The 20,996-nt window shown below is 42.2% G+C and overlaps 1 protein-coding gene and 1 long non-coding RNA gene across 11 annotated transcripts in view; both read left to right on the forward strand.

The window, feature by feature from the left end:
• LOC138188719 (cyclic nucleotide-gated channel alpha-3) overlaps window positions 1–20,996 on the forward strand; it is a 217,346-nt gene that overhangs the window by 144,012 nt on the left and 52,338 nt on the right. The gene's annotated exons all lie outside the window — the stretch shown is intronic.
• On the forward strand, window positions 19,163–20,961 carry LOC138188775 (uncharacterized). The gene is made up of 2 exons (XR_011175679.1): window positions 19,163–20,725; window positions 20,814–20,961. It is a non-coding gene; the product is annotated as an uncharacterized LOC138188775 (long non-coding RNA).

Raw genomic sequence — 20,996 nt, forward strand, 5'->3', positions numbered from 1 at the left:
CGCTGAACATACTTTCGTTGAAATTGATACTTTAATTAACGAAAAACGCTGTGTAATTTGCTGAAACAAAGACACGCGTAACGTCAGAGATGGTCAATTATTTAGAATACGGCACGCCTCACCGATCTCGACGGCCTTGAAATGTGTTACTACGTTCAATAGTCTGAGCCAGACAGCTTTAGCTCCTCAGGTGTTTCCAACAAACTTCAGTTAAATCTAAGTTAGGATTACGTCGCCATTCTAGGGTAAAATAATATTAGACATAAATTCTCTGTACCTCCGTATTATCTTTAAAATCGAAACCGAACAACTGTTACATGCAGGACAGTTGTTCGCGAGGGCAGATCCTCGACTCGGAATTTGCAAAAATTATAAAATTTCACGGATACACGGAGGACATATATTATTATTATTATTATTATTATTACTACTACTTAGTCCGTGCCTTTCTGCTTTGGACGAGCTTTCGGTTTTACATCTCATTTACCTATTTCGCTTTTTATTAGTATCTACCTCCCCTCTTGCTCCCTTAATTATTCTGTCTCTAAAACTATGGCAACTTTTGGGCTTTTGTCTCCTTGCTGTGCTTCTTTATCGTCGTTCCTCCCCGTCTTGTAATTGCCCTTCGCTTCTCCAATATTGTTTTCAATTCTATTAATTCGTTTCCAGTCTCGTTTGGTATTATTTCTTTGTCTCTTGATCCACGTAGAGCGCGTGTATTTATGCATTCTTTTTTCTTGCCCAAATTCCCTCCGATGAAATGAAACGGACTCGTAAAAGTACGCCTGCTTCTCGATTCCGTCCCTCGCTACAACATCCATCAATTTTTTTACCAAACGATAATCCTAATTGAAGGGAGTAGCTGTTGCCTGTAAACTTCTTTCCTAGTTCTTACAGTTCCCAAGTTATAACGAGAAATGGGAGGGTAGCCGGGTGTTCGGGGGTCGATCTCATCCCTCGGAGAGAATTTTGGGCAGCGAACAAAAATTGCCCGATGCACAACTCGTATGCGTATTCTCGGCACATCCGCGAAGTCTCGTAATTTTGCGAATTGCCAGTTTGGGGATCTACCCTCGTCAAAATCATGTCCGCGACAAGATATTCCGAGACCATCGAGATTGGTGAGGTCGGTCCCATTCCGAACGACTGTCCGTCGATGTAATACCGCGAATTCGAATCTAGAGAAGAGCAAAAGCAACGACGAGGTGGGCGCTAGCTCGGAGGAATCCATGGAAACGCCCCTAAGTTCGATCGACACCGAGTTGAATCGCGAGCCAAGAATCGTGGAGCAGCTGGAGGACGAAGGAGTCGAGCAAGGACCGATCGAAGGAGCCGAGGTTCCAGCTGAACTTCGCGAAACAGCTGGCCAAGCTGAAGGAACAAATAACGAAGACCCGACTGACGACGCCTAGGGCATTTGAAAATTCATCGGCACCAGCCAAGAATATTATCGAACAAAGGAGCGAAGAACTGGACCACAGAGCGGAAATCTTGGCAACCGATCCTCGAACGGACGCTCCTAATTTACTGACAGTTAGGTAACAATTGCTCGTTCCCTTCGACTCGAAATCTTTTGTCCCGGTTGCATCGTTGATGGTCCCATCGGGTTCCAGGAGAACTGGTTCTACGTACGACTTGATATTATATTCATATTCTTTCACTCGCGCCCTGTCTTCCAATTTCGACGAAACGACGAATCCTATCCGCTGCGTACGATCCAGTTCTCCAAACGATGATTCGCCGTCGTTGAGTCTCGATTTTCGACCGATTACGGAGAGAAAAGTATTTACGTATATCAGTGCTCGGTTTTCCAACGCTCTGCGTCTGTCTTCGAGTCGAAGATCTACACTTGCAGCGAAACGACAACGTTTCCAACTACGTCTCGCGCTTATCATAAATTTGCATCGTTCGAGCAGAAAGCCAGCCGCCGGGAAACGCGCGCCAGCCTCCGAGGAAGACTCGTTTAGCCGCGTAATCACCGGAGGCGGATTAATTCGCCGACATCGAGGAGCTGTGCAAGCTCGCGAGACTCGGCCGTGCAACGAGAGGAAAACGAGAGGCAAGAAATCAAGGGAACCTTTTGTGCTTAACGACAGCCAAAGCCCGGCAGAGTCCTTGGGTAAATTTGCCGACTCGTCCGCTAACTAAGGACGTCCCAACTGACGATTTCAGCTCGGCTATCCGACTAGAAAAGAGGTCGCGCGGTGGTTGTTCCGCGCCGTGCGCGAGATCAAGTTCCGTTGGTTCTTTGCCCGGTCATGTTGTATCGTCGTGGCTCGCTCAGAATCGAGATCGAATTAACGCGACCGAGGAATTGAAACGGGACGATCCGAAACAGCCTGGAGTCGTTGGATGTTTCTCGGAGATCGGAAAATTGGTTCGTCCGAGGCTATGGAGAGCGAACCTAACGGGCTACAGGAAGTAGAAGGTACAGTAACGAAGTTAAGAGAAAAGAAAGAAATACCACGACGGTTCTCTTTTTTCTTTTTTAATCGGTCGCCTCAGAAATTTGTTGCGCTTTATCGGTCAACGATGGGTTCGGAATATTTTAGCCAGAACTGGAGAAATAACGCGATCAAAATTAAGCACGAGGAAAAATTGCAATACTCTTCGTGAGATAATTTGAACAGCACGCGCGTTCCTTTAAACCACTCGATCGAACCACAGCACGCGACCTACCTTCAACAATTACAATCTACAACTTCCAATTTGCAATTTACAACTACCGATGGTGTTCCAGGGTTAATTTTCTGTTTTCAATGGAACAAATACGTTTGTTAACGATACGAAACTCGCTACTCTAATATCTGGCGAGCAGCAGGCAGAACGCAGTTGTTGCGTGTCCTGGGTGCTGCAAGGATTTGAAATATTCGCGCGATCTTTCGTAGAAACTAAAGAGGCCGATGAGGTTACAGAAGAGACCGAGGGAGAGGAAGATATCGAAGAGAAGACAACGAAAGCAGGAACTCTAGACGAAACCGCAGAGGGGAAGCCGTTGAAGCAGGATGAATCGGTGCAGTCGTCGATAGACGAAGAATGCCCATCTCAAGAGTGGGACGAACACACGAAAGAAAGTGAGACAATTTTAATTCCCCTGAGAGATCGAAGCACGCGTCTCGACGTATCCGAAAGGAAACTCGCAGTTGCCTGTTACGGAAAAGCGGAAATTTATTTCCAAATCCTTTGATGTTCCTGCGTTCTGCGCGCGTTGAGCTACTTTGCCGCGTACTTCTTACGGGTCCCATTCGAGTCACCGACAGCAATTCGTCGACGACAGTGTTTGATCATATCGGTAGCTTTAACTGTCAACAGCTTCGCTGCTGTAGTTTTAACGAAGGCCAGGACCGCGTACCAAATCATTGATGTGCGTCGAAATTACGTTCGAGCTTCACGCGAATTAATTGCAACCGAAGCAAAAGTTGTTTCGTTGCTACCACTCGATTTTTCTGCTTCGTGTCGCGTTCGGGTTGGATTTTTTGTTACAGGCCGCCGCGAAGCGGCCTGTTCCATCAATTATCTGCAACAATCGAACCTACAGAAGTCAAAATCCTCTGTTATTTCCCTGTTTTGATACTGCCAGTCAGTGAGAGCCGGTGTCAGTCAAAATTATCGTCGGACGATGATGTTGTCAGTCAACTCCGGTGTCGGTCAAATCTGTTGTCGTTAAAAACGGTGTCAGCGATTTCAGTGGCGATTTTCGGAAACAACGCTAGGACTTGGGACAAGGTGGCAGCGAGTACGAGCTTAACTTGCGAAATTCCATGCGGCGCGGCACAATTTCCTCACTTTCCATTCATCGTCCGCAAATTTTACGGTAGCTTCTGCGCGAAATTGTGTCTGCGACCGTCAGGAATTTCGCAAGTTATGTCCACGCCGGCTGCCAGCTTAGGCGATACCATTCTACGAAGCTGGATTCTACAAAAACTGCTGACCCGTTACGACGAGCTTATCGATTACGAAAAAGTTTGTCGAAAGTTCTGTCGTTTCTTTGTTAACGAAGGGAAACGCTTCGCGCGTGTTACAGGCCGCCTCTGTCGTCTTTCCGCCTTTGAATTCTTACGATAACGCACGACCAATTTTTACTCTGTCGGACGACGTATTAATCGCTCCTTTGCCTGATTAATCGTTCATTGCGCGCTTTGTCTATTCGAACTGAATGACGAAAGACTCGTGAACACGGAAACGACAGCCATACCTTCCCATGACAACACTCTCGGTGTTGGCAGGAACCTAACGCCAAGCCAAACCTAACGCTAGTTTGAAGTTTGTCGAAAGTATATAGAACGCATGGAACAACGCGAAGGTTTTTGGAAATTTTCTGCTTTTCATTGATGGGCTATCGGAGCCTACTTTCTGCGTGCTAACGATGATCGAACGAATGATTTCAAGCGGGCTGGGACGTGCACGCGAGGCTTTCTCGTCGGAAAATTCGTCTCGAATGGTCCGCTACGTCGATTCTAATCGGCTTTATGAAATTTCGCAAGCAGCCAAGGATCTCGGCTGGTGCTGCGCTTTCGGTGAAAAGCTGGGACGAAAGATCGAATGAAATTCGAAATGCCCCGGCCGTAATCGGCTTTGTCAAATTTCATAAACAACTGGAAACTGAGCTCTGCGAAAGACGAACCGAGACGTTGCGAACTGCATAGGAGTTTGAGCGAAGCATTAAATTATCGTGACTTTAACGCGTCAAAGTATCTTCTCTATTCATCTTCCTTCCTAACGATCCCGCGAGATTCTTGTTCGCGAAAGAGCATTCGCCAGCGTCGCTGGAATTTTTATCTCGAATGATACTCTTCGTTGTTTACGTGTAATTGATCGCAGCTACTGAAAAGCAGCAAAACTACTAGCAGAGACCGAGCTTCCTTTCGTACGCTGTTACGTACACGTAACTTGTCAAATTTCGTTCCGAATTTTCTTCTTTTTTCCACACGATGTGTTTGACGTTTATAAAAATGAAAATTTCTAAACATTTACGCGCGAATATTTCCCCGCGCGTAAGGACACGCGGCGTAAATGTCCTCCTTCGCTTAAACGAAATTCAAGCGAGCAACGCTTTGGTCAAAACTCGGGGCTCACGATCGATTTCGATTCTGTTCCCGTAGGATTCGACACGGCCGTCTTCACTTTGGGCACGTGCGCTGCGGTTTTCGCTGTCTACATTTACATCGTGTACAGTTTGAGCAGTCCACCGACCGTGTTGCATCGAGTCTAACAGCGGTTCCCTAATCAAACGATCGAAAGACCGTGCAAGTCGAACGCCAGAGTCGTCTGTTTGCGACAGCTGTGTACAAAAGCAGTGTATCCGAAACGTAAAATATACCGAGCAGAAGATGAACGTCAGCGGAATGTTTTCTTTGACACAGAGACTCACTGACGGACAGACTTTAACAAGTTCTTCGAGGAACAAATCGTATACTTTACGTATTTATATATTTAATTACAAATTATATACGATATTTCGGAATTTCATTGGCATTTCAACGCGACTTAACTATCATTGTCACCTTAATAATAGTTGAAACGAACCTGAGAACGTATGTAGAAATTTCCAGACACTACTCGATATTGCAAGGATACTCGATATTGCAATGATCGTCAGGATATTGGCAAGACCAATTATCGGCTATATTAATAAATCCCAATATTTAGTCGGGCCATTTTTAGCACTAGCTGTGTCTTCACGTTGCGTACTAGTTTTGACAATGACGTTGAACGTACGTTTACGACGTACGTCTTGCAACTTCTTCGCAGACTTTCGGGTCGATCTGGAATTTTCCTATTGTAATTAGGATAGAGTTGTATCTTTTACGCGGCTAACCAAGTTGCAGAAAGTTTCGTTCGATGCGCGTAATATATTCATGAAAAAATGTTAAGGTACTCGAGAACTGTTGTCGTGATTGTATTGATAAAGTTTGAAAAGGATCCGAAAATGTATGCACGTAGAGACGAGGAAATATCTATTGGAAACTATTTCGCCAAGACCACCAATTTGAAAGATCCATTCTTCGCGACATCGCTAAGCCAGAATATTCAGCGTGATCGTGTATAACGCTAATTTTACGCTGCAGACTACTCCGTTAACGCTAATTTTTCACCGAATTTATGTTTCCAACGAATATCTTGCAGCTTTTATATACATCTTTGGCTTAGTTTCGAAATTTACCAGCGGAATCAGGATAATCCTGCCCCGTTACGGTATTAACGAAGTTTCAAAAAGTTTGGTACAATGTGCGTAGTATGTTCATAAAAAAAAAATTCTATATTAAAGTGTTTGAGTGCTTTGGCGCGAGTCACTGTACTTTCATAAATAATCGGGCTGGATGAAACGACGGCGTAGAAAAGTTTCCTCGTTTCCCGCTGAACGGTGAAAAGTTCTATCAAGTCAGTTACCCAACCAGTCGACTTGTTCTGTTGTAGATTAATTAATTTCTACCGCGTCGCGTGATTCAATTAACAGAGCTAATTGGATTTCATCGTTGGATCGACGCTCGCGTCAAACGGAATATCGATAGAATTTAAAAAGTGCTGGTAACGTCGGAGAAAAGTATCACAGCGCGCTGTCTCGCAAATGTATTTGGTCACCTGTCGCGGATAACTTTCTTTTCCCCTCCCCCCAAATCTGTCACTAATTATAGAAGAAGAAGGGGCCATGTTGCACGAGTTTTCGATCGTTAACAGAAAGAAAATTGGGGATAATTTGCCAGCGATGAGTTTTTACCGTCGCATTGCTTTTTAACGAGTATTACTTTGCAATACCTTTGAAAGTTCCATCTGAAAATGCATTCAGCGTTCCATTTGCAGTCAATTAAAATGTTGACGAAGCATCTTTTATCGAATGAAACGACACGGCGTACCTATTATTTGAAATAGAAGGCACACGCGAAATACGGAACAGATGGAACGTGACGCGACGTAGCAAAAAGACGTGTATCGTAAAAACGATGGGACATTTAAAGGAAATGTTGATTTTGATAGCCCGTAACAATGAATTGCCATTTCGATTGAAAATCCTTCTAATTAACCACATTGGAACATGTCGTTCCTTCGCAAAAATAATGCGTCGACGTTAACGGGTACAAGAATACGTCGTCGAAGTCGATGCTTCGGTTTTATATTACAACGCTTCGATTCGAAACGCGTATTTTCTTCGACTGGAAAGCCGGTTCGATCGATTTTCCGACGACCGGTCGATCGAATGGTACTTGCAAATTTAAACGATGATTTCTGTATTTCTCTGGGACGTAACATCAAATTTCGAGAATTTCCACCGCAAACTCAACGCGTCCAAGTTTGACGTACATGCCGCTACCATTGACTCGGATTAATTAAATTTCTGGATTCCTTTGACGGAGAATGATGACCTTTCGCCTTCTCACGCTCGGTAATGTACACTCAAACCTGTCTGGGGTTGTCCGCAAAATTGCCATAAGTTACTGCGCCCCTTAAATACCCAGCGATCTCAGAAATTAGACGGAGCACGTGAAGTACAAGGCGTATATACCTTCGTTCTATAACGTCTCTCTGTAAGAGATACGCAAATCTCGAAGGTTTCGTGATTTCGAGACACGCGAGAGCGAGAAGCCTACCTTGTCCGAACTAATAAGAAGAATTATTCGGATAATGGAATATCGCGCATAACGGAAGAGTCGCTAGACAGAGCGGAATTTTTATGCATTTATGAGAAATTCAAAGGCGCGGAAATGCGTAGAATGCAGGAAATATGCAAAAGTATATGAAATATTCAAAGTATAGTACTCGTTATAATATTCAGTACTTAAAGCAATTCTCTGTCTGGCTTTCATATTCTCTGTGAATATGCATTTGCACGAATATCAGCGATCGAACAATCACTTTTCTCCTATTGAAATTAATTAGCGTGGATGTTTCGACGCTTTCACGCGTTATATGAATTCTACGCGTCCTCACGCTTGTGCAAGCCTTCCACGAACGTAGCTGAAAATGCACGTTCGTAAACGTTGTCTGAGAAGAAGAAGAAAAAGAAAAAGAAGAGCCAGAAGAGGGCGAGACGAAGATGTTGAAGATTCCCTACTGTGTCCGTCATTTCCTGTCCCACTGACTCTCCAGTGAAATATAGCACGAGCTGAAAGCAACAATACGACGCATAATTACGGAAGAAAAATGCAGAAGCCGCACTCTCGATTCGTATTTCTATGCGGAGAAATGGCAGAATAAAAAGAAGCGTCCTGCTGGCCTCGTTATTTCGTTGTTCTTCTCGTCTATCCGCTTTTATTTGTCAAAGAGTGGATCGATGACGTCAGAGAACACTCGAAGGCTAATAGCTCCTTGAACGTGCCCCTCGAACGAAAACGACGATTTCTACGATGGCGCCCGGAATCTACAGAAACTATCGAGATGTTTGATTTTCCGTAAACGAACGTCGAAACGTTTATTCGTGTCTGTGTATCATTTTTACATCGATACACAGATGACGACGATGAACGGCAGCAGGTCTCCATTTAACGTGCGTAAAGTTAGGCTTACGTTAGCCCAGACGATGGATCGAAGTAAAATCCAGTAAAAGACTGGAATAATGGAGACATCGACCGGTGTCCAGTCGATTCACTGGAATGTTGCGATTTGCTTCCGCGTTAACAAATTGATTTTTATAAGATACCAATCTTACTAATTGTGCTCTAAAATGATAACCTGTAAGAGACCTAGCCTGACCCAATTTACAAGCCGCGGACCTAAGAAGACCAGCTGCATTCTCTCAACGAGTTGTTCGTATCTTGACTGGTTTGGCGACCAGACGATAGACGCGTGCTCCGAGTGCTATTGTTAATCTTGAAGAGGAATAACAAACCCGCTGCGATTCTCCTAGCCTCGAGAGATCACAGATTCGACAAGAACGTAATTGAATGTAACAAGAGCGATGATCGGTAACAGACGCCTGTTCTCATCCTAACACGAACCCAAGAGGACTACGTTGCGTTCTTTCAATGAGCAGATGACAGTGGCGCAATGTAAATGCGGCGTAATTAGGGTGCAGTATAAAATAGAATTTACCTGTTCCTCGTCTACAGTCGAGTAATTAACGAGAGGAGGTTTCTTGGAAGAAACGTCATGGGAAAGGCGAAGCGGCACGGCGCTATGTGAAATTGCCACTTAGACCTTGTCGCGGATTGGGTTAAATTTCAATTTCTGCCACACGGGCTATATCTACCACGGTGAATTATTGGATTACTCGGAATGTTCGACGAATCTGGTCGCGTGACGGAATGTTTCGCGGCGTCTCATTACTCGCGCAATCGAGTTTCAGCCGGCTGGCTCGCTCGCATCGCGATGAATTTTCACGCTGCTCGCAACTTCCATCGCGATACTTGCATCGTGAACGCGAAGATCGACCACCCCGAAAATGCTTTAAATTGCACTGAATCGTGCGACGCTGTGGAATATGTAAAGTAATTTTACGGCGTGCTCCGGCGCGCGAATATCTCCGCTGACGAGTTTCAACAAAAATGTGTTTCGTCGAAGATCGTGCGCAGTCACGAGTGCATGGCCATTTTTTTGCAAAAATGACATAAATCGAATAGCGCGCGCGTCGAACAAGGGCTGATTTTTTTAGAGTTCGTTGGCTTTATACGTTGAAAATAATGCGAACATTTTTTATCTTGTTTTCTGTTTGGGCTGATTATTTACAGTTGCATCGAATTACCGTACTGGACGACTAGTGACTTATTTTTATTAGTCGATATCGTGGATCAAGTTTTCTTATCTTTGAAAAGGGTAAGTTTCGACTGAAATTGTTTAAGCGACTCTTTTATAAAAGAGTTAGCAATATTTAAGTACGATGTGGCAGGCAGAATAATTGTCGCAAGGCAGGATGAAACGGTCCACTGTAAGTGCTCAAATACTTTCTTCGAAACATTTATTCTCGTCTTATAATATTTTTGTTGTACGCTAGAAGCATTTTAAAAGCGTCCAGTTAGCTCCAATTTGCATTATGGCGTGACGCTTCCTTCTCTTTCGCTTCGTTTATCAAGGATATTTCCAAAATCGAAATATTTATCGGAATTTCGCGTCATATTTTAAAGTCAAATTATTGAAAATATGAACTCTTAAAATATCACTCGACCTACAAAGTGCAATGGAAAGTCTTTTTGCAATTTATTGAAAAATACGAATAAGTATGGCGAGGAATAAATTATGGCCGATCGACGAAGAGCGGTAGAAGTCAAAGGACGAAACGTATGAATTTTTGAGGTGCCACGGGTTATGTAAGGGATAGTTGCCAAGCTATTTACAATTTATCGATAGACAGGAATGAGCGTGGCGAAGAATAAATTTATGGCTTAGTTGTGAAGCAGAGCAGCAGTGGACGACTCTCCGCGGTTTCTGCTAGCGGGAAACGTGCTGTTTCACGTTGCCGCGCCATACCCATATCTCACAGCAAGACAGATTGCCCACGAAACTGGAGTTGAAATCAATTTTCTAAACGTTCGTCGAAGGACCTGTGCGAGCATATTAAGCGACTAAAACCGCAAATGCTAATACGGCAAACCGTCGGCGACGTTAAAGTTTATTTAATGCAAAACGAAAGGACGAAAAATGGAAACGTCACAGTCTTGTCCGATAGTTTCCTTCGTTAGATACATTTTTCGTTGGATGATCGTCGTTCTGTCGAAGATTTCGCGTATGAAAAATCTGTCTGCAACGTAACGTCTCTGTATCTGCTTATTTCCTTTCACGAAATATTTTATCGCGTCGATAGAAAGTTATGTTTCTGTACGGTTCAACTGCGAATCCGCATCTTTTTATTCCCCACGCTATCGATATTAAAACAAGACGCGTTAGGGAAAAAGGAAGGAAACTGCATTCCGCGACACACTGCTCCTTCCTTTGGTTTCATGAAGTAGCAGGTTCTGCGAAAAGTTCCGCGCGAAATTGTGTCTGGAACTGTCAGGAATTTCGCAAGTTATGCTCACGCTGGCTACGACCCTAGGCGATACCGTTCTATGAAGCTGGATCCTACAAAAAGTACCGTCGTACGTTATGGCGAGCTCCTCGATAATGATAAAAACTACGTAGCAAAGTATCAGGCACCGCGGAAAGTTCTGTCGTTTCTTTGTTAACGAAAGGAAACGCGAAGTTCGGTTATACGATGTTCTTTTTTCTTTCTCTTTAATTTATTGATTTATTGATTTAGAGATACGCTGACCGCCAAGGATTATCAACCAACGACTATAGTCGTAGACAATTGCATTTTGTTCGGTGCTGTCGTTCCATGAATATGCGTGATATTTACATTTTATTGGTGGACGCGTCCACATACCTGTAACATACGACATTTTTAGCGAATATTTTAATATAAGAAAGTAGCGCTGTTAACGGACCTGCCATCTGTGGCATCGAAACATTTTCTCTGATGGGAAAGCGATACCTTCGCACGTTACGTGGTAAACTCCATATATTTCGTATTGCGATAACATCACGGTCTTTCTGTTCATCGGCCTTTTTCTCAATCCAAGTCGCGATTCCCTTCTTCTCAATGCAAAAGCAGATAAGAAATTGAGCAGTTGGTTTGCCATTACTATACCAGTTGTCTGGCTCTCTCTGATAGTATTTTCTAGCAGAAATTCCTTGAGCTACTGCCTCACCCTTGACTGCGTTTACTGTGACTGTTCCTCTCTCCTATACGTCAGCTACAGTCACTTTAAAGTAACGAGTACCACTAGTCTGACCATGCGTTCAATGCAAAATTGCGTAATTTGCTTACAGTATAGCGCGTATTATAAAAACTTTGTATCTTTTGGAAACTGCACGAGTCGGTTTATTTCTCCTTTCTCATATAGAATCGCCTTACGTCTAATCGCTTGACGCGTGTTACAGGCCGTGTCTGTCGCCTTTCTGCCCAGCTTATATTCCTACGATAACAAGGCGCGCTCAATTTTTACTCTGTCGGACACCGTACTAATCGTTGCTTTGCCTGATTAATCGTTCATTGCGCGCTTCGTGTATTCGAATCGAATGACAAAAGACAGTCATACGTTCCCATGGCAACAAACACTCTTAGTATCCACAGGACCGTGACGCCAAAGCGAGGAAAAAACGACCCGATACTTATCGTCCATCGGAACTATCAAGCGGAGTAAATATTTCAACCACCGCGGAGCACTTTAGAATTGAACGATTTTATTTTATCGTCGGGATTTTTTTTATGCGACGTGTCTCCCGGAGCTTCCGCAGCGGCCGCGGTTCTAGAGCTTTCGGAACGGTCCAGGCTGAAAACAGAATAGTCCTGGCTGAAAACAGAATAGTCCTGGCGGGCTAGCTGGCGAGCCTGCGGCCTATCGACGAGCGAATATTCCAGGCTATCCGTCCCCGGGGAACAGAGATCAAGCAGGATAATATCGTGATACGAGTTGGCCTCGTGGAGATTTTTCGGGGCAAGCTCCGCCACTTGAACGTGATATCGAACCTCGCGACCCGGAAAATCGTCGAAACATCATCGATTAATCGAACAGTGCGAGAATGTCCAACGAACTGCAGCCACCGATTCGTTGCGACGATGTTTGTGCGACATCGTGATTTTTCGATTGTACATAGAACGTTTGATTCAATGTCGGCTGATAGAAGGAGCAACTTGGCATAGTCGAACATTCGGATGACACGGGAAGGTGTAGTAGGAACGTAGGTAAATCGTAGGATAAAATCGTAGGAAGCATTTCGATAACGTTGGTAATCGATGTACGTGTATTCGGGCTTAATTAATTATGTAATCGTTCGAATGCGCCATCAGTTACTTTCGCAGTTCCAGACTATTGGCGTTTTCGTATCACTCTGCGCATAGAATTTCTCTGCGCTAAAATTTCGGAAAAAAGCGAAGTTAGGATTAATTTCAAAAGCACCTCGGATAATACGCAGCTTCGGTTAAACGAGAATCGGATAACCGTGACTGCACTGTATAGCTTGCTCTCTGTAGTACTTGCTACGTAAAACAATTTTCTGCCGAGGTTCTACTTTTTTAATTATATTCTCGAAAATACGAATCTGCATAAATTCTGAACAATCCAGCCGTTGTAATTTAAAGCTCTGCTGCAGCATGGCTGCACTTGTTCGTAAAAATACGATGAGGTCTCATATTCGGTTCATTTACCTATAATACGCTGTTCGTCGCGTTGAGATACAGTTTTATGTACCTGTTTTGGCACTTCTCTATGATACTTTCCCTCCCTCCTATTTTCCCTGTTTCGCGTTGTATAAATTGTGACTTTATCACGGGCAGAATTTATTAATAGCGCTGGGAATATAACGCAAAAATTCCTGATAAGCTGCGAGAGGTTATTCTCTTTTATTAGCCGAGTGCTGTTTAAAGCGTGTCGCTTTACCCGAGCCAGAGGATACATTTTGCTACTTTTTTTTCTTTTTTTCATTGTATGTTTCACGTGTTTTTGTTGGTACTTAAAAATTTTACGCGGTACGCAGATCCAATTCGAGTCGATTATTTTCCCCATTATTTGTTGCCGTTCGTTTATCTCAACGTTTATTCTCTTGTTTTTTACTTTATTTTACTCGATTAAATTCGACTCTCGTCCCAGCGTCACCGCAGTTTCGATACTTGGAGGAGAATTTGGACATGGAATTGAAGTCATGTTTCATAGCAACGACTTTTTCACGCTGCTCTCGGACCTGAGAAAATTTGTTCGAGCTTTGATTTTCGCCTGTTGCTACCAGTCGTGTTATAAACACACACGAAATAGTTTCATCTTTTTTAAAAATCATACTGTGTAGATTGTCCGTTATTCTTGACACAAGAATGTCAAACGTAACACAGAGCATATGTAGTTGTTATGTAATTTTTTTGGTTGACCCTCGGACGATCGGTAAAAACAGTTGACTTTTGTGTTTTTCCTTGTTCCCACGTTCTTATTTTCCTTAGACTGTTATTGAGAATAACCGTTTAACAGAACAAACAAAATTATATGAATTTTCGCTGTGTTCGAAACGAGCCTGCCTCTTTCCAACGAAACCCAATTATTATCAATTATTATTTACCCCGTTATTATCAATGAAATCGCGTTACACGTAAGAGATAAATTTCTACCACTGTCGAAAATGTGATTAAAACGCTATCTAAAATCCACGAACGATCATCGAGGTAAAGAGCCCCGAAAACTAAAGCTAAACGAAAAACTGGTTAAAACAGTGACAGGATAATCTACGTCGCGCTGACAAGATGCACGGCAATTGGAGAGAAAATTAGCAGAAAGTAGTTTTAAAGACAATCACCGCGTTTCTCGAGTACAACGGTGTGCGATGACGAAACAACGAGACGCCGTGTATGGGATTACGTTGGAGCGTATTTAGCAGAAACAACGAGATAGATATAGTCTGGAGCGGAACGAGCTTCGCGACTACCCGAAGAGGATATCCTTCTCGAAACATAAAACGGTGATGATGACAGTTTAAGAGGCTGCAATAACCGTTCCCTCTTTAGGATGACATCAACTTTATCAAGAGGCGCAATCATAAAAATCCTCATCCACTAACCGAAGAAGGGTCTCCCTTCATTTTCGTGTTTTTTCTTCACTGGGTCGTCTTATAGAATCAAACGAACGATAAACACTTATTAAGCATGCGACAGAACTACGCCAGAATAATTTGCTTATAATTCTCAATACGAATTGATTGTAAAATTCTTGCAAATAAAAAAGAAAAAAGAGAGAACTGGATCTCTTATACGATAGCGTGGCTGTAAAGTCGAGGATTACTTTGAATGTCCTCGATACTTGCGATGGAAAGTAATTTTTATGGACCGCGCCAACTAAAGCCTATTCGTTTTTTTATTTTTTTATGAGAGATCATCGTTTCTAGCTATGCATTCGGAGTGTTATCAATTATTCCAAGTATTCTGAAATATTCATTTTGCGTAATTACAGTGGAGGCTCCCTTGTAAAATCGATAGGACGGCGGAATTTTCGACGATGACGAAATTACGATTCGTGTGACAAATTCGACGAATTGGAATCCTTTCTTTTATTCGAAATTTCATTTCTTCGGATACAGATCGGGATTGACCGACATAAATAATTAATATTTATCGATCCCGCGTCTATTTGCCTGCCAAGTCAAATTACGTAGTTCTTTCAGCATAAACAACTGAAATTATTTCGTTACGTTGGCATAGTATTTTAGGTTCTCGTATGGTCGCCAGCGTTGGATAATTTTCGATAATTTTCGATATCGTACTTTTGTTCTTTAACGCTGACCCTACCAGGTCCGGTCAAGCGACACCTCGTCGTTATTTCTTTCGTTCGTCTCACTTTATCGAAGTTCTTGTTTCTCCAAAATTCGGTTATCGGAGATAGCAACGAACGTACGATTTCAAATTACATTTTGAAACCGATCTTTCGAACTTGCCTGGTAAGGTAGCGTTAACGTTCGTAACGGTGAATTTTCAAGTAGCTTCTACTTTTGCCAATTCTCGCGCACATACTCCATCCTTCGAGTTTCCCAATTATTTCCTATTTTCTTTCGATGATCAACACGCTGTTAGTTCGACCGTTATTCGATCGAATAAAAATCGAATAGAAGGCGATAAAAGGTCAGGATAGAACACACTGTATATGTAAGCCAATAAAACACCTATACGTACTTGAAACAAAAAAAGGGCGTTCGTCAAATAAAAATATTATGTTGGGTTGATATAACGTCCTGTTATTACGCGTTGACACAACCGTTATTCGTATGTTTACGGTTTTTGCGCGTGACTTTGTTGTAAGACGCGTCGACGGTTCGCCGTTTCGTTTCAGTTTCGTCTCACTTTCGCCTCAGTTTCGTCTCACTTTCGCCTCAGTTTCGCTCCAGACTCGATCCGAGTAACACTTGCTCCTCCCGGCTTTCGGGATATCGCCAGAATTTACCAGTCGCGAATAACTTAAACACGCGTCTCGTTCGCCGATCGTGTGCCAGGAGTCGTAGAAGCACGCTCAGCGGAGAGATACGACGAAATCGCCAAGGAAATCGCCAAGAAAATTCGACCCGCGATACGTTTAATTGGCACATTGGTATCGAGTTTGCGTTGATAGAGGTGGGACGAAGTTTGAAAATATACACGGTATGTATGTATGCATGTACATATTTGCAAGGGATAAAGGCTTACGTTACCAGGAAATAATTATGTTCGATTAATAGAACGTTGGGATAATTGGTGTTCGAATATCCGCCGCTTTACCGTATATTGTAACGAAGCAAATCATGCTGTTCCATTGTATATTCCATCTTCGTACGGATTTCGAGTTATTAGCATATCGAACACCGTTAAATACTTGTTGTAATATCCAGTGATTGAAACGCGGTTGATAAACCTCTGAAATGAAGCGTTTTATATAAATTAGATGCAGGTGATAGGATACGTTTAAAGTAAAGCAAGGATAGAGTGTTCTAGGAGGTAAACGGAGAAACAATATACAATTAGTAATTTCTGCTTTCGCTGGTAGAGATTGAAAGACGATTTTAGAATAGAAATCAAAGAATTATTTAAGCTAGATTCAACGATATAATTATGTATATATAGCATATATATATGTATATATATGTATGTATATGTATATTTTAAAGAAAATATATACTTGCCACATAGGCAAGTTCAATTTCTAGGCTAATAAGATGAAACGAATAAGCTATACTACTATTATTTTATTTATTTATTTATTCTTGGTCCGTGGCTTTTGGCTTTGGACGACTTTTGGTGTACATCTCTTATGATGATGCCCTTACATCGCATATATTCCCCTTATGCTGGCACTTCTATTATTATATACTGCTTATACCTATCTATTGCACTTTGTTCGCTTTATCTCTATGACGTTTTATTAACTTATATCTAACGCTTATAACTAAGTGCTCATTCTGTTTTTGGCTTTTGCTTCTATGATTACTACTTCTCTGTCGTTCCTCCCTCTCTTCTGCTACTCTTCTCTTTTCTATTATCGCTTTCGGTTCTGACAGTCCTTCTCCAGTCTCATTTAATACTTGTACCATATTCCTTGCTCCTCCTGTTATCTCACATTCCTCTACTATGTGTTTTAAGTCCTCCTCTCTTGCTATACTACTAGTAATAGAATTATGTAGAAAATATACATGTATAATACATGGTTATTTGATGCAATAATTCAGTAAAATGTTACTTTTGTACGTATTAGAACGTACTAAATCGTGACTCGTATTTATAAGAGAACGCTCGACGTCATTTTCTTCGAAATTTTTCCATCGAAATGTAACATAACCAAATGTACATGAAATTTCGGGAATTTTCAATCGTAAGTTGCTCCTTTACGCGTCATTTTGGAGATCGCTAATCGTAAAATGTTCTTTCGTTGTCCACGTTGGATAATTTATTCAGTACGTACAAACGCAAAACATTTGAACGTTCGTTAAAGCATTACGGACTACTACTGGTGATACAGAAAGTTAGATTCTCATTTATCGTTGCATCGTTAACGCATAGCTTTGTGTTCGATATCATACGATCTTGCCAATGAAATGGAACCTCTCTATCTCGTTCGTAGCAGGTATCGTCGTTCGAAGCAGCTTAGTAGAATGGGGTAATCGTTTTACTAAATTACTGCGGGATAACTACGAGAATATAATTATAAATCGACGGGAATAGAAAGGATTTCAATAGCGGAGAGCAAAGCCCCAAAACCATCCGTATGATCCTATACTGTCTATATAAACAGGATCGACAAATCGAAAGTTATATTTGGTCGGAAACCGGCGATCAAAGGAACCTTTGTGATCGATCAAAACATACCGATTTTAAAGCAAACTCCACCGAGAACAGTTCCATCGAAGGACCAGCGATCTCGCGACGAACGACAGCGACAATTGTCACATAGTTGGAATTGATTTTCCAACGTATTCTGAACGCGTGATCCTTGCAGATTAATTAATTATAGCGTTAAAGGATTTACCGGGAACTCGATCCGCACGATATCGGAGCGAACTGGACGCGATAAACAAATGTTGCTCGCACGTTGTGCTCGCGTTGATCGATTGAAAGGTCCCGGCGAACAAGGACGAGCGGCATGAAAACGGCAGGGATGCTCGTTAATCCGTCAACGGTATTAAACTGGTCGGGGAATCGTTGGGATTCGCGGGACAATTTTATCGGCTTTGTAAACGCCGTTATGAAATGCTACGCGAGGAGCGCGCGGTTCATTATCGATCAGAAGGATTAAGGTTGCTTTATAGCATCCTCGAGCGATAGGTGTCGCATGAAACGCCACGTCCTTTATTGCTAATTAATTTTAAGCAGTAACGCGTTAGATACCACGCGTTACGTGTACGATATAGGTGTTATACTCGACGACGACGGATATCGAGAATATTGTGCCGACGATATACGCAGGGGGTTCAGGGAGCAATCTGAGAAATATCGAAAGTAACTTTAGGCAAAGACCTTAGGCAAAAATTACAAGAAAGTACACTGAATATGTGGTTGTTTCCGCGTATGATTGATCTTCAGGCTTGTTTCAAATTTTCCCAATGAAATTTGGCGTTACGCCAAAATGTCTCGTTCGGCACACGCACCATAGTTTCCTAAAGTGTTGGAGTACGTACAGCCAACGTATACATACGCACAGCTCGCGCTAGTATTTATTAACGCAAGATTTGTATTACATGAAATTTATAAAAAACCGTTGAAATTCTTGTGAGAAGTACGGTACATACATGCTGGTACTAAATATCTTGCAATTTCTATATGTATATATCATACCATATCATAAAATTCAACATAATCACGATATACTTATAAATGTCGGAGCTAATTCTAATGTAGCTCCGACATATATATATATGTTTTAATGACAAGATTGCTCGTTGTCGAAAACGAGAAGTATACTTAAAATAATTAAATAAATAAATATGAATGATGATCAATTCTAGCAGTATGCTTAGGACCATTATTTTGTTTGGGGTGGAAATGTTTCCAATAATCCTAATTTACGGGCACTTTCTTCAAGGTTATTTTTTGAAATATTTAAACTTATGTGTCAATGACCATACCTTTTTTTCTCCCACCACTATGGCCCCGACTCGTCCTTAATTCTTCTTCCAGCCCCGCCACGTAGACGTTAAATAACGTCGGGCTCAACAGGCATCCTTGTCTCAGTGCCCTCACCGTCCAAAATTCTTTCACGTTGATATCCTCAATTCGCACCATATTCTTTGTTTCTGCGGACAACTCTTTTATCCTTCGAATTAGTTTTTCGTTAATGCCCATTTTTCTCATTTTCTTCCCCAATTTCTCTCCGTTTAGCCTGTCGAACGCCACCTTTAAGTCCGCAAAGCAAAGCATATGGTTTCTCTTTCTCTTTACTCTACTGTCTATCTAAATATTTATATTTATCAACTGTTCGATCGATAAATATGAAATTTCCGGTGCCACTGGCAGCCACGCACCCGCACACCACGACCGATCCACCTTCGTGTTTCACTGTTTGATGTAAACGTCGGATTTACAATGCCGTATTTGGTTCTCCTCACACATAGTTTTCACCATCTGAGCCAAAAGTATTAAACTTTGACTCGTCCGAAAAGATGACTTTATTAATATAGATTTTTCCAAAAGTCGATTCTTTTTATTTATGAATTACCGCGTTAATCGCGAGGACTGAAATTTTAGTGTTTCCACTAATACGCACGATATATTCGTAAAAATCGTCTACCAGCATCGGAATACGTCGTTCGTGCGAATGAAAATGCAAATACGAGGATCCATTATACATAGAAGGATTTTATTTCGTGGCCGGTAGTTGATAAATTCGTCGCATCATCGACTATCGATGATAGCATTGCGGTTCGATGTAGAGCCGCCATTTAGATTTCCGGTAATCATAGTTGGTCACTAGTTACGCAGAAAATCGAACCTATCGCCGCAAATTGATCGTCAAACGCGGCCACAAGCGACGGACACGTGCCATGTAAATCAGAATCGCCGACGTGGAACGTGCAACAAGCAGAAAATATAGCATTCGTATGAAAATATTCTTCGTTTCACCTCCGCATCGTTTCACCATTATGTTGATTAGTTGCTGTGACGGCGGTGCGATTAATTATTAACACAGCAAACGTATATTAACGCGTAGTGGACTGGAATTTCTGTCCGTAACGGCACAAGGCAAAAATGGCAGGAAAAAGCATCTGTAAATGTAGAAATCTAACGGGCACACAGACTGGTCAGCTGGAAAACTCGAGTAAAATTGACGAGACTTCGGGGAACGGCTAATTAATAAACGATATTTCAGCGCGCGATTTAAAAGAATAGCTGGTTTCCGGGCGGAAACGACCGTGTCCAGTTTGCATCAGTTGGACGCATGGTTAAATCGTGTCCGAATAGCACTATAAATTATTTGTTGCTGCGTATTTTACGAATGCATCGAGGACAAAGCACGGCTATAAATCATCAGATACCATACGCATCGTGCGCGGTCTATTTTCATTCGCGAATTACGACCAGAGCAACGATTAATTGCCCTCGTACGGGCTATCGTTGCTGTTATCTTACTGTTCGCGTCTCGATGGCGGACGACGATAGGAAGGACACGAGTTTCTGATGTTCTCGAAGTATCTGGAATGTGTCAGCTACAAGAACGTGTAACGCAAAATGGGCAGGTATCCGTATGAAAGCGATAGGATTAATTAATTAAACGTGCGGGTGTAAAATAAACAGAATATATATGTATTATACAATCGCCATGTGTTGTAAGGCCCTAAATATAAAAAGGAAATCGTCCGAAGCCGAAAGGCGCGGACTAAAATAAATAAATAAAAAATAAAAATACAAGTGATGCGAAAAGAACGTTCGAACGTGGTCGCAAAGCGAAATAAATGAAAACCGCAAACGAGGGTATGTCTGCCTGTACAATTTTTCTTCGCAATCATTGTCTCTCGTCGTTTATATTATGCCAGATGTTTGAGCGAGTTTTGCAAGTTGAACAAGACGTCTCGTATATCAGGATCCGCGCTCG

This window comes from Bombus flavifrons, chromosome 17 (assembly GCF_040668555.2).
Source record: "Bombus flavifrons isolate JBK064 chromosome 17, iyBomFlav1_principal, whole genome shotgun sequence".
NCBI lineage: Eukaryota > Metazoa > Arthropoda > Insecta > Hymenoptera > Apidae > Bombus > Bombus flavifrons.